This window comes from Arachis hypogaea, chromosome 19, assembly GCF_003086295.3.
Source record: "Arachis hypogaea cultivar Tifrunner chromosome 19, arahy.Tifrunner.gnm2.J5K5, whole genome shotgun sequence".
In the NCBI taxonomy this organism is placed as follows: domain Eukaryota; kingdom Viridiplantae; phylum Streptophyta; class Magnoliopsida; order Fabales; family Fabaceae; genus Arachis; species Arachis hypogaea.
Window position 1 is genome coordinate 147,808,037 of NC_092054.1, and position 13,643 is coordinate 147,821,679.

General features: G+C 30.1%; 1 long non-coding RNA gene across 1 annotated transcript; it reads left to right on the forward strand.

The window, feature by feature from the left end:
- Positions 1 to 10,854: 10,854 nt before the first annotated feature.
- On the forward strand, positions 10,855 to 11,902 carry LOC140181798 (uncharacterized). Its single transcript, XR_011877192.1, has 2 exons — positions 10,855 to 11,067; positions 11,450 to 11,902. It is a non-coding gene; the product is annotated as an uncharacterized lncRNA (long non-coding RNA).
- The last annotated feature ends 1,741 nt before the right edge of the window (positions 11,903 to 13,643 follow it).

Here is a 13,643-nt window from a genome sequence, read left to right on the forward strand (position 1 = left end):
TACGCGGATCGATCCAACGAATTTCAGATAGATAGAAAGAGACAACCAAATTAACATAACATAAAAGCACTCATAAGTCTTATAATTAATACATCACCAAAAGAAATCTTATAATTAATACAGTACATAGTAGGGATGTTCATGAGACAGGACGGGTCGGATTTAAGTAGACCCCGACCTAAAAAGTTACTGGATCTATTTTTATTCAATCCGAAATGATTCGAAAATAAACCGAGTTGAATCGGATTGATTCGATATAAAATTAGTATATACAAATTTGTAAATTTTATATAATAAAATAATTAAATTTTATTTTTAAAAATTAAATTTAACAAATGTTATATTATATTTGTACCAAAATAAATTATTTTAAAATAAAATAATACTGTATAATATAAAAAATATTAATTGAAGTATAAAAGTATAATATAACATTACTAATTTCACTCCAAAATATATATTTTATTGTAAATGATAACTTCGGGACGGGGCAGACCGAGTGACCTGAACAATAGCCAGAACCCGACCCAAAAATAACACCAAACAAAAATAATTTAAATCCGGCAAAATATACCTTAGGTCAGGGCAGAATCTTAAACACCCTTAATATATAGTAGATTGGCAAGTGTGTAGACAATTGAGATAGGATTGTCTTCGTTAAGTTTTTTTTAGAAAGATAATTTTTTTAAATTAAATAGAAGTTTAATTTTGATGTGTGAATGTCGTTAGTATATTAATTGGATTAATGATTAGTTTACTAGTCTGTATAAATAAGTGTCGAAAGTTTGAATTCTGTGTTGTATATGCAGTGACCCATCGATTAATGACAAATCTTTAAATGAAATTTTTAGCTACGATAGATTAATTCTTGACCTGCTCAATTAAAAAATATCATAGAAAGTAAAAAAAAAAACTATTTTACAATATTATTCAATTACATATCTTTTTTAGATAATTATTCATAAAATCATTGTGAATAGTAATTATTTTTGTAACTATATTAATACTGGATATGTGTGTTAAATTTTTAGAGTAATGATATATGTTCAAATGTTTTTTTAACTAAGTCCAACTAAGTTAATGTAAAACCTAACGAAAAAAAGTGTGCATACGTTACTACTCTTTTTTTTTTTTTGAGCTTTTTGCAGCATATATCTTTTTGTTAGAGAGTACAAAAAATTATTGATATATAGCACAAACTTTTGAAGTACAGCATAAAAAATTTTGCACATAACACAAATTTATTGATATAGCACACAAACTTTTGCACATAGCACACAAATCTTTGCAAAAAGTACACAAATTTTTGTTGTTAATATATTTTGTTAGTTGGGTGAGTCAATTTAAAAAAAAATAGCTTAAAAAATGTTAGGAGTACTATAAAAGTTTGTAATATTCTAGTAATTTAGGTAAATACTAGTTATAACTATATTTTTTTTTAATTTCTAAATTATTATTGACTATGTAGAGTATTTCTTTAATGTCCTAAGTCATTAGGACATTACAAATTTTTATAGTACTCCTAACATCTTTTAAGCCATTTTTTAAAATTATTTTGTATAGAATAAAATATTTTTTGTGGTATAATTTAAATAAATTTATTTAAAAAATTTATAAAAAATATTCATGAGCTATTAAAAATGCGCAAAAGAGTATTGTATGAAATTCGAATTGATAGCTCATTAATATTTTAAAGAAGTCTCGTAATAAAATATTTTGTTAGCTTTTTTTTAATGCATGAAATAAAATATATATTTTTTAATTTTTAAATTATTAATTTTTTTAATCAATTATTAATTTTTTAATAAAAATGGACAGAATTCAATCATGAGTAATTCGAATTTGGTCAATTCGAATTACTATGTGCAGCGTGTGTGAGTGTAATTCGAATCAATATGATTCGAATTAGTGTGTGTGCGCATTTGTGTATAATTCGAATCAACATGATTTGAATTATGTGTGAATAGAGTTCGAATGAACTTGATTCGAACTATATAGTAATGTGCATTGGTGGATTTATGAACCAGTTTTCCATTTGACTTATTTGTATAAAATTTCATTCTCTTTGGCTTATTATAGTGTTTTACCCTCAAAATTTCTATGATATGCACCAAAATTTTTGTACTGTACACCAAAATTTATGTGTTATGCATATTTCATTGATATAGTATACAAATTTTTGAATGTATTTTGTTAGCATAGTATACAAATTTTTTCATATAACACAATTTTTTTTACATAGCACACAAATATTTGCTGCAAATATATTTTATTAATTGGATGAGTCAATGTTGTGGTAATAAGTAATCTTCCAAAAATTTATGTGCTATGCACTAAGATTTTTATGCTGTATACCAAAATTTGTGTTGTGCATATTTTATTGATACAGTATATAAATTTTTGCTGTAAATGTATTTGTCATTTGGGTGCTCTGCATATTTCATTGGTTAGGAAAAGAAAAAGATAAAAACAACGAGAACAACGATGATGATGATAATAAAAGAGGATAAAGAGGAAGAAAAAAAGAAAAAGAAATTAAACAACAACAACAATAACATCAATAAGATGAGAAAGAAGAAAAAATGACAACGACTTGAAGAAAAAACACAAAAAAAAAAGAAGATGATGATGACGACGATAATAACGATAACGATAATGAAAGAAAAAATGTGCGGACTTCGTTAAAAATTTGATTCAAAATATGCTTGAACGCTTAACATTTCTCTAATTTTTATATCGGTACATCAAAATAAATTTTTTAATTTAATATATACTTTTTTTAGAGAGAGATTTTTTCAAAGTAATTTTAGAGTTAAGTCTTAAAGTAGTTTTTGAAGTTGCAATCGAACTTCAAAATAACCCCTGAAGTTAATAATTATCCAACTCGAAGTTGCACTCCAGGACTCATAATAGTCCCTGAGGCATTTTCCGTTCATCGGAACCTTGAAATGACGTCGTTTTGAAAAAAAAAGAAGCATAGAAAGATATCGTCGTTTTATATTTAAAAAAAACAACAATCTCCTTCTTCTTCAACTCTGTTCTTCTTCTTCTTCGTCTTCAACAGATCACAAAAATAAAAATCAACAACACAAAATATCACAAAAAAAACCAGCATTAATCAGAAAAAATCAATCAACTTAAATAGCAAGTATCAATCAATCTAAACAGCAACAAGCACACAAAATAGCAACAATAAAAAAAAACTAGTAATAATTACAGAATAGAAAACAACTAAAAAACTTAGTAACTAATTTTTTTTTAAAATGACGTCGTTTTAAGGTTTCGAACTTTCGATGAACGAAAAATGTCTCAGGGACTACTATGAGTCTCGGAGCGTAATTTTGAGGATAAATTTGGATAATTATTGACTTCGGAAATTACTTTGAGACTCGAATGTAATTTTAGGGACTATTTTAAAACTTAACTCGTAATTTTAATATACTTCTATTAATCTTTTTCTTGTTTAAAGAGATATTTTCTAAATTAATTCTAATATACTTTTTATTAGTCTAACATATTTGAACTCAAAAAAGAGGAAAAATTATAATTTCATGTGAACTTAATTAACATATGATAATAAAAGAATTTCATTTAGGTACAGAAAAAATTATATTATCAATATATTAGGATTAACTAAATTATTTTATTTTACATATTTTTTAAATAATCTAATATAAAAGTGTTAAATAATTAAACCATGGTTGAATAATAGTATATATAAAAGTTTATACTATAGCTTAGACTCTGTTTAAAAAGGCAAAGTCAGTAGCAAATCACTTACTACTACAGGATTGATTAGCAAAAATAAAACATACTATATTGTATAAAAGCAAAATTAAAACATATTTATGTGTTGGTATGTTGGCTGTCACGTGTCAAAAGTGTCGGTAAACAATAGCAGTATGAGATCATGAATCACGTGTCATATAATAATGTACTGGCAAAAATAATTATTTGTAGTAGTTTTGTTCATACACATATACACCCAAACGTCTTATTTATATATATATATATATATATATATATATATATATATATATATATATATATATATATATATATATATATATATGAGTAATTCGTATAAGTATAATATTTTTTAGATAATTATTCATGTAATTAATATAAAAAAATAGTTATTTTATTAATATAATATTATATAATTAGATGTATGTGTAAAATAATTTTATATTAATAATGTATAAAATTTATATATATCACAAGAACAAACATCAGAAATTAATTTATAAATAGATTCAAAAAGGTGAAATACTAGAAAATAGAGGAATGGCGTGTTATGCAAAAATATAAAACTGGTAGTGTTAAAAGAAACAAAACATAATCTATGTTTTGTGTGCAACGAAGATCAAGAAAATGTTGCATTCTGCAAAACGTAATCTGCGATTGACAGGGTAGGACAACAAATTTTCAAAACATGGCAAGATGTCCCCTGCATGCAGACAGGAGCAGTTGTTGATCAATTTTGGGAAAGGCAAAATGCAGGCTGCGTTTGTTAGTCGTGCAGGACAAATCGCAGGTTGTGATTGATAGCCTCCCTAGCTGTATGCCCGACGCGTGTAATGGAGGGGCTTATAAAACCAAAACGCAGGTTCCTGCAAGGGTGAAAAAATATTAGTGAAGAAGAGTGAAAACCAGAGTGAAAAAGCAAGAATGACAAAAGGTTACTAAAGGAGGAAGAGTGAAGAAGCAAGGGTGGGAGAAGAAGAAATATACTGTGAAGGATTAGAGTTTGAGGGAAGAAAAAAAAATGGTTCATAATTTTACCAAATCAGAAGAACACATTATTAAATATCTGGATTATCTCCAATGGGTAAGTAATTTTTTTTTATTTTGATATTGTTATTATTAATTTTAATAATAATAATAATATTATTATTATTATTGTCGTCGTCAATTTTTATGATACGGTTGTGTAATAAATTATAATAAACAAAATTGTGTAGAAGTTTTTTATTATTTTTTTAATAATTTATTATTAATTTTTATGTGATCTGTGTAATAATAAATTAAAATAAAGAATATTGTTTAACAATTTTTTATTAATTCTTAATAATTTAGTGTTTACTGTTATGTTATGATAATAACAATAGAATAGAATACTGTATAGTTAATTAAATAATTTTATTATTATTATTATTATCATCATGAGTAGAGTAACCTCATTATTATTATTATTATTATTTGCATTGTTGTTAATATTTTTATTATATCATTATTATATTGTTAATATTATTGTTATTATTAGTAACTTTGTTATAATAATTACTATCATGGGTAACATTGTTGTGATTATTATGATTATTATATTTTTTTTTCAGGCTATCAGGAATTTGTTGTCTAGGAAATTAGATTCATCAGAGACCTTTAACAAGGTAGTTGCAGCGTCACTAGCAGGCACTGGGTTTCAACATGTTTCGTGAGTAGGTAAAATGAGAGGTCATTCTGTACTACTGAGTGCCTTGGTGGAACGCTGGAGGTCGGAGACTAACACATTTCATCTTCCGGTCAGTGAAGTGACGGTGACGCTGGAAGATGTGACCTATATTCTTGGCCTCCCGATTAATCGGGAGCCCATTACGGGTAGATCAGACAGCAATCACCAGTTTTTGGTGGAGAACTGCATTGCGTGTTTTAGTTGGAAACCCGGTCCGCAAGATCACGTGTTAGAGAAGGTTAATGTTGCATGGGTCTGGCGATGCAGAAACACCGAGCCGTGTGACACTCAGGAGTCTGTTGAGCGGTACATCCGGCCGCACATTTTCTGCGTGCTCGGAACAGTTGTGTTTCCAAATAAGTCGACCACTTCATTGAACTCGAAGTTTCTACCGCTACTTCGGAATTTTCACCGGATTTCAGCATACAGTTGGGGGCAGTCAGTCTGGCACACCTATACAGATCGTTGTGTTGTGCATCACGATACAACTATAAAGAGATGGATGGCCCACTCATACTGCAACATGCAAGAACGTGGCGACATGGGAGTCGCTTGACCTGGAAATGGCCACAGTCGCAATGTTGTTGCGCGAGGTTAACAGTGTAAATGGAACCATCTTGCATTTTGCGAACCTCAAACATCTCATTGCGCCTGTCGAACTGGTTGACCACAATGTTTCCTGCACGTCGAAAGCTTTCTTCAACTCTCTTCGTTGTAAATTCTGAATACGTGAATCCGTTGCGGACACGCTCATGAGCCTCGGCGCTCTTCTGAGTAAACAATTCATTCAGCCGATAGAAAGTATACCTAACAACGGCAGTCACAGGAATGTTGTGTGCACCCTTCAGGATAGAATTTATGCACTCTACCAAGTTTGTCGTCATATGTCCCCAATGATGACCCCCATCGAATGCCAACACCCATCTCTCAACACCGATGTCATCGCACCTTTGAGTATATGCCTCACCCCGTTCTTTAAGCCTTTGGTAGCTTTTGTTATACTCCTGTTTCCTCCTAAAATAGCTGTTGAACAATTCATTTATTCGTAAGCAGATACCACAAAATTACTATGAATAGGACCATTATAGCGAAATGAAATACCTATGTTAACCACCAGTTTATGCAAATACGGAGCCTTGAACCTCCTTAAGAAGTTGGACCTGATGTGCCTGATGCAGTACATGTGCCACGCTCTTGGTGGTGACCATGCACTGTTACTGCGAGCTACTACAGCATCGATGGAGGTATGGCGGTCAGAAATAATTCTCACGCCATCAATGGTAACAACATATCTCCGCAAATTGGTTAGGAAAAACTCCCACGCGTCTGCCGTCTCACCCTCGACTATCGCAAATGTAATGGGCACAATATTTTAGTTCCCATCTTGTGCAACTGCAACCAGAAGTGCACCTTTATATTTACCGTACAGGTGCGTGCCATCAACTTGCACCAATGGCTTGCAGTGTTTGAATGCTACAATACATGGATAGAAGCTCCAAAAAATGCGGTGCAGTACTCTTACACCTTGAACCTCCTCACTCTCGCGGTAAACGAGGAGCGTTTTAATTTACACACGAGACCTTGGCATCTTCACAGTCATTGCTTTCAACTATACTGGCAGAGTCTGGTAAGAAACTTCTCAATCACCAAAAACTTTTGCGACAAATTTCTGCTTTGCTAACTAAGCCTTGCGGTAACTTACAGTGTAGTTGAACCTGGATTGAACTTTTACAATAATAGACTTCACCGTTATCGACGGGTCTGCTTCAACCAACGGCCTAATAGCCTCTACAATTGTGTCTGAGTCCAACTTGGCATGATCTTGTAAAATCGTGCCCATGGTGCACATGTGTTTGCCATTGTATCTTCTGATCTCCCAACAAGCTTTCTTTCGAATCAAGCTAGCTCGGATAAGCCAATCACAACCTGCACCATAACTCTTGCATTTCGCATAGAATGTATGCGGTTCAGAATCATACACAATGTAATCAACTCCTCTAGAGATAGCTTTTGATTGCAGATATCACCGACTCTCTCGAACCAAATTCCATTCCGATACTAAACTCACTATCTTCCGCAGCATTGCCTTCACCTACGACATGCACACCACCATCAGTCAGACAAGGCAAATAAAATAAACACTGTAGGTAACTTGAATTAATAATCATAACATACCCATATTCGCATACTCAGGAAATTCCGGGGTATGCATGGCTTCGAGATCTAGAGTCCGCATAAAAGACAGAACACCAAACGAGTGCTGGCTTACAATCGCATCCGCTTTATTTTGCACCGCCGGATTACCTGCCAAGTCTCTGTCATCATTTTTGTCATCGACTTCATAGTTGGCTTCGAACTCCTCTTCACTGTCATTATTATCTTCTTCCTAATCTATATCCCCGAGCTCATCAATATTGACCTCCTCGCCAACCGCACCCAACCCCGACTGCTGTTCGAACTCAATGTATAGCTCTATCATCGGCACGTGAAATTTGGTTTGTTGATAAATACATAACATCTGTTACATACTGGAATCGTCAGTGATAGGCATTATTTGAAACTGTATCAGCCCACCAAATACTTGTACAGGATTCCTGTATAAAATGTTGCTCACCCTTTTCGAAATGTGGCTTTGAATGTTATTATAAAGCCCATTTTGTAACTCTACAAAACTCATGGTACATGGAATAGCAAATGACAACGAATATTCACAAACAAAAGTCACTCCTTCATGTGTGTTTGGTATAACCTCACCGTTATAATACACTCGCAAATTTGCAATGTTTTCCATAACTTCAACCTCACTTAATCCAACCTTTTTGACACACCTAACTGCCAAAAAAACTAAAAACTATAACATATGTGCAAGAAAGAAGAATAAGATGAGTAGAAGTGGAGTGAGACAAGTTGAACGAGTCTTGCTTCGTATTTATAGTCAGGACTCTTGATTAAAATATTTTTTTTCAAACAAAACGCAACCTGCGTTTTTATTTTTCCCAAAAAAAATTTTGACAGTTCATAAAACGCAGCCTGCATTTTGCATCTTCCAAAAAAAAGCTGACACAAAAAGCAAAACGCAAGCTGCGTTTTGTTATTTAAAAAAAAAATACTGCCCATCACTAAACGCATGCTGCGTTTGGGCTTAAACGAAATAAAATTTTTTTTTGAAAACCTTGCAAAAAGCAAAACGCAGCCTTGGCTGTGTTTGTATAGTTTCCTGAACAAAAAAAAATTGAAGACAAAAGTAAAACGTAGGATACGTTTTGAGCTGACACTATAGTAGAGAAAATTTTGTCTATAGGTCCATTTCATTGGACAACACCAACTTTTTTTTCATAACAAAAAAAATGAGCTAGCAAACATTTCATTCATAAAAAAAAATTGTAGAATATTTACAGATACTAGAACGACACTAAATTTAAGTATAGGAAAGAAAATCCAATATTCCTTTTATTGAACTAATACTGAAAAATTAGCCTAATATTTAATTTTATAAAATTTTAACATATAAAAATAAAAATAAATCTGATTTTTTTTAAGTATACAAAAAGTATAGTATGTTAACATTATGAGATATCTTTTTTTTTCTCTGGATAAATTATCTTTTGTTAACCTAAACATATTTCGACGAACAAAATATTATTCTTGATATGTTCTCTCATATCTAAATCTTAACAATGTCACTCATAATAGGAGAAATAAAACACCACAAAAGAATAAAAAATATACTACAAAGAGTTATTAAAAAAATATAATCAAATTAAAAAGAGATTATTAAAAGTTAGACTTGAATAACTTGTGAAAGAGTAAAAAAATAAGAGTAAAATGGAGACAATATCAGAGAATCGAAAGGAAAAAGAAAAGAAGGAGAATGTTGGTGATCAAGAAAGATAGATGAACCGTGAAACAAGGAGAAAGAGATGAGAAGAGAGAGAAATGGAAGAAGAAAATGATGGGTGAAAAAAGAAAGAAAAAGGGGTGAAGATAGATGAAGGGAAATGAAAGAGGCGAGGGAGAGGACAATGGCCTTCTAAAAAAATTTCTTGCTTTGATGTAGAGAAAAAAAATAGAATTGCAGAAATTTCTCTCAATAATAGATAATTTAACACTTCTTATTTAAATTTAAATTTTATATTTTAATTTATCTGTTTTTAATTATTTAATGTGATATAAATAAAAAAAATACAATTCAAAACAAAAAAGTTATACTGCTACTCCTTTTCACTACAAAAAAAATAAGGAATTTAGCTCTGATTAAAAATTAAAACATCTAAAATTATTTTATTAGTGTTAGTTTATTTTAGAGAAAAAATAATAGGAGTGCAAGTTAACTAAAGAAATTTATCAATATTTAGCTATTTAGAGTAATAAATATTCGTTCTTTAATTATAAAAATGAAACTAATATTTAAATGACGTTGTTTGCACACTTATTTATAAAATATATACTTATTTCTCTTATGAGATTAAATAGCTTAATTTTTAATTTTTTTGTTAAAATACTTTTCAAGAATTAATATAATTATATATATTAAAAATAATTATTTGATTAATTCAAATAATAATAATATAAAATATTAACTTGTTACAAAAATATTCAATTGAAAATTGTTATATATTTTATGATTAATTATAAAATATTAAATATTAAAAATGAATAAAATTTATTACATAATAAATATATATTCTATATTATTATTATTATTATTATTATTATTATTATTGAAATTAACAAAAATAATCTCTAATTTATATATAATTACAATGAATATTGAAAGATATTTTAATCAAGAAGATTAAATAGTAGGTTATTTTAGTCTTGCAGAAGATATTTTTTAAATAAATTGAGGGAAAAATGTCATTTAAATATCTTATATGAAAAAAGTATTATTTTTTAAGAATTAAGTATTATTTTTTATATTATTTTTCATAATATTAAAAGCTATAATTTTTTTAACATTTTATCCCTTAAAACTATTAGAAACAATAAAGTGATTAGAAATTTGAATAGTTTTGTTTGGACTAATGTTTGGAGAATCTGAGTTGAGAAGATGTTAGAGAGCCTCTTTCCTTTCAATGTTGATAACGAAGTCCAAAAGATAACTTGTAACGAATAAATAAATAATTAAATTGGTCTCTAAAAGATCGCACAATCTCCATTTTAGTTTTCGAATAATTTTTTAATCAAATTCATCCTTAAAAAAATTTAAATTGATCATGTTAGTCTTTTCGTTAATTTTTTTGCTGACGCTATTAATAGAAATTGACGTGGCTCGTTAAAGTCCATGTCACCATATGAAAACGACGCCACTTTATATTAATAATAGTTGAGTCATTGAAACGACACCGTATAGAGTAGCAAGGAATGCAAAATATTACTCACTCCCTCACACTTTAACCACACACACTTCCCTTCATTCTCGGTGAGAAAAAAAAAACCGTGTTCTTCATTCCTCTTGGAACCCATCAACAACGCTTACTGGGAGATGAACGAGCTTGGACTTTGACGCGCAATTAAACGAAGGGTTTCGTGTGCGTCATCTTCGGCGAGAGTCCATTCGCCTTTCGCACACGGGACAATGAAAAAGCCAACATTTTTGGCACAAGTTGAAGGTAAATTTTTTTTGTATAACCTATGTCCTATCTCTGATTGTAAAATAGCTTATGAGATTCTGCTGATTCTTTTTAGTTGAACCCCATGTTGTCCGATTTTGCCCTAGGTTTGTTTGTGCCCTAGTCATTCAGTTTGCAAAGGTCTATGTATGCTCTATTTTTTTTTTAATTTTGACAGTGATATGTTTGTTGTGTTGAATGAAGTGTTTCGAATGTGTTTATTGTAGGTGGTTTATTGTTTATGCTTGTTATTTCTGGAATTAGGTTACGGTATATGAACTGTGATCGTTTGAATTATGACTATATTAGACCAAGTTTTTAAGACAGAGTTGTTTGTTATTTTGAGTTTATTTTGAGTTTTATCTCTGTTTTTTTTTTTTAGATGGAAGGACCTCTAATGACATTTGTGTTTCACCACGGCAAAAAATTTAAAACTGACGCTAAGGGAAGAATGATTTATGAACCTGAATCACACAGAGGTGTTAATAGGTGTTGAAGCAGATAAACATATTTTATGTGAAAGGATATTATAAAGAGTTGGGGTATGTTAAGGCAGACAATTGTGTTTGGAAGGTTCCTTGGTTATCTCACTCCCTCCACCACCTGTAGCTGAGCAAAACGCTCCAAATGAGCTTATGATAAACAGACAGATGGCTTTCTATCAACATAACACACACAAAACTCACAACAGATTATAGACTTCTAAATTGTAAAAAGTAAATGTTGTTATTTATTTTTTGTACCTAAAATTATTGCTGAATGTTGGATGAAGTTGCTGCTGAAATTATGCAAGAAAATGATACAAAGCCACCAAAACTGAAAGTTGTTAAGGGAAGTGATACGAGTTCTGTGGAACAAACTGAGAACTATCATATGCCAGTTGGTCCAATTACAAGAGCAACAACTAAGAGAATAAAAGAAAGTTTTGCAAATATGACTAAATCATTTGTTTAGGAGATGCATCAAAAATTGGACAAGACAATGGTTAACGATTATGGAAAGCCAAACGTCTTACTATTTACAAGTTACATTGAAGACTCTCGTTAGTCAAGTTGAATCAAATAGGCATCACTTTCTTAGTATTTATTTTATGATTTATTTTATGTTTGTTTTATTTTATTTGTTTTAGGCCCATTTATGATTTGACTCATTTTTATTTTAGTGAAGTTATGAGTTACAGTTTTAAACTTAACATGTATAAAAAATCTCTCTAAAATCTGGTAGCCACTTTTTTTTTTGGATGAATAAATTTTTTTTTTGAGTTTCTTTGAGAAATTTGGGTGTGAATAGGTGAGGTATAGTAATTCCCTTAACTATTGTATCAGGAAATCAAATTGAGATAGAAGAGTCCATTTTTTTTTTTATTTTTCAGTTTATTTTGGGTTCTGTTCCGTATTATTTGGTATCAAATTTCAGATATTAGATTAACTTTATTAATCTATAATTGTTCTTCTTTATCCTAATTAAAAAATAAACTCTTATTCATTAAATTTCTGCCGTTGTTATTTGCATCTTTGTGATCTTGAATATTAAAAAAAACTCGCGTCATTTTCTGCGTCGTCCATTGTTCATCTTCGTCTCTTTTTATTCCTTTTTGTCATTGTCTCTTTTTATTGTTTATTATTTCTTTATTGTTTGTGATTTTCGTATTGTTTCTCTCATAACATTAGGTTTTCTTATTATGTTCCTCATAGCATTAGGTTTATTTTGAAAAAAATAAAAATAAAAAAACAATAATTCAGTAACAAAAAAAAACAACAAGACAAAAAAAAAAGCATTCATTGCACAAAAAAAAGGATTTATGTTATCATAAAAAAATTTAAAAAATTACAAAAAAAACCTTAAAAAAATCTTTAGATAATTTATTATTTTTATTTTTACCTTTTTGTATTTGGTGTCTTTTGTCTTTTATTTCAGTCATTTTTTTCTCTTATCATTGCGTCGGATTTCTCTACTTTTTTATTTTATTTGATTTCTAAAGTGCAACAGTAAAACAGATTTAAGAGTGGTAAAAGACAAGAATGGTGAGTTCAATAGCAGGTAAAAGCTAATTTTGAGAGTACACACGAGTGTCTATCCTTGAGTGAAACACCTGAAAGAGTGATTGTGAGGTCCTTTATATAACATTTTTGTTACATGTTCATTATTATGGCGGCTCATTCAAAAGATATTTTACTTGACATGGAGATGACAATTAACACTTAACTAATTGCTTGAATAAATTGGAAGCATGGAGGCAGGAGGTGACACATACATTGTCCAGGATTACTAAACAAGGAACTTTTTGGAATCGGCATCAAAATTATCTACCTTCTGATGATGACTCTGATGGGGCTTCAATACCTCAACACATAAATTAAGATAGCAATATCAATGCCAACAAGATGCAAATACCACCATTAAAAGGACGAAATGATCCTGAAGTTTATTTTGAGTGGGAACGTAAGGTGGAAAGAATTTTTGCTTATCATAATTACTCTGAGGCAAAGAAGGTTCGTTTGGCAGCAGTTGCATTCTTTGACTATAACTTGCTTTAGTGGGATGAACTAGTGAAGACAAGACGGCAGAATGACGAT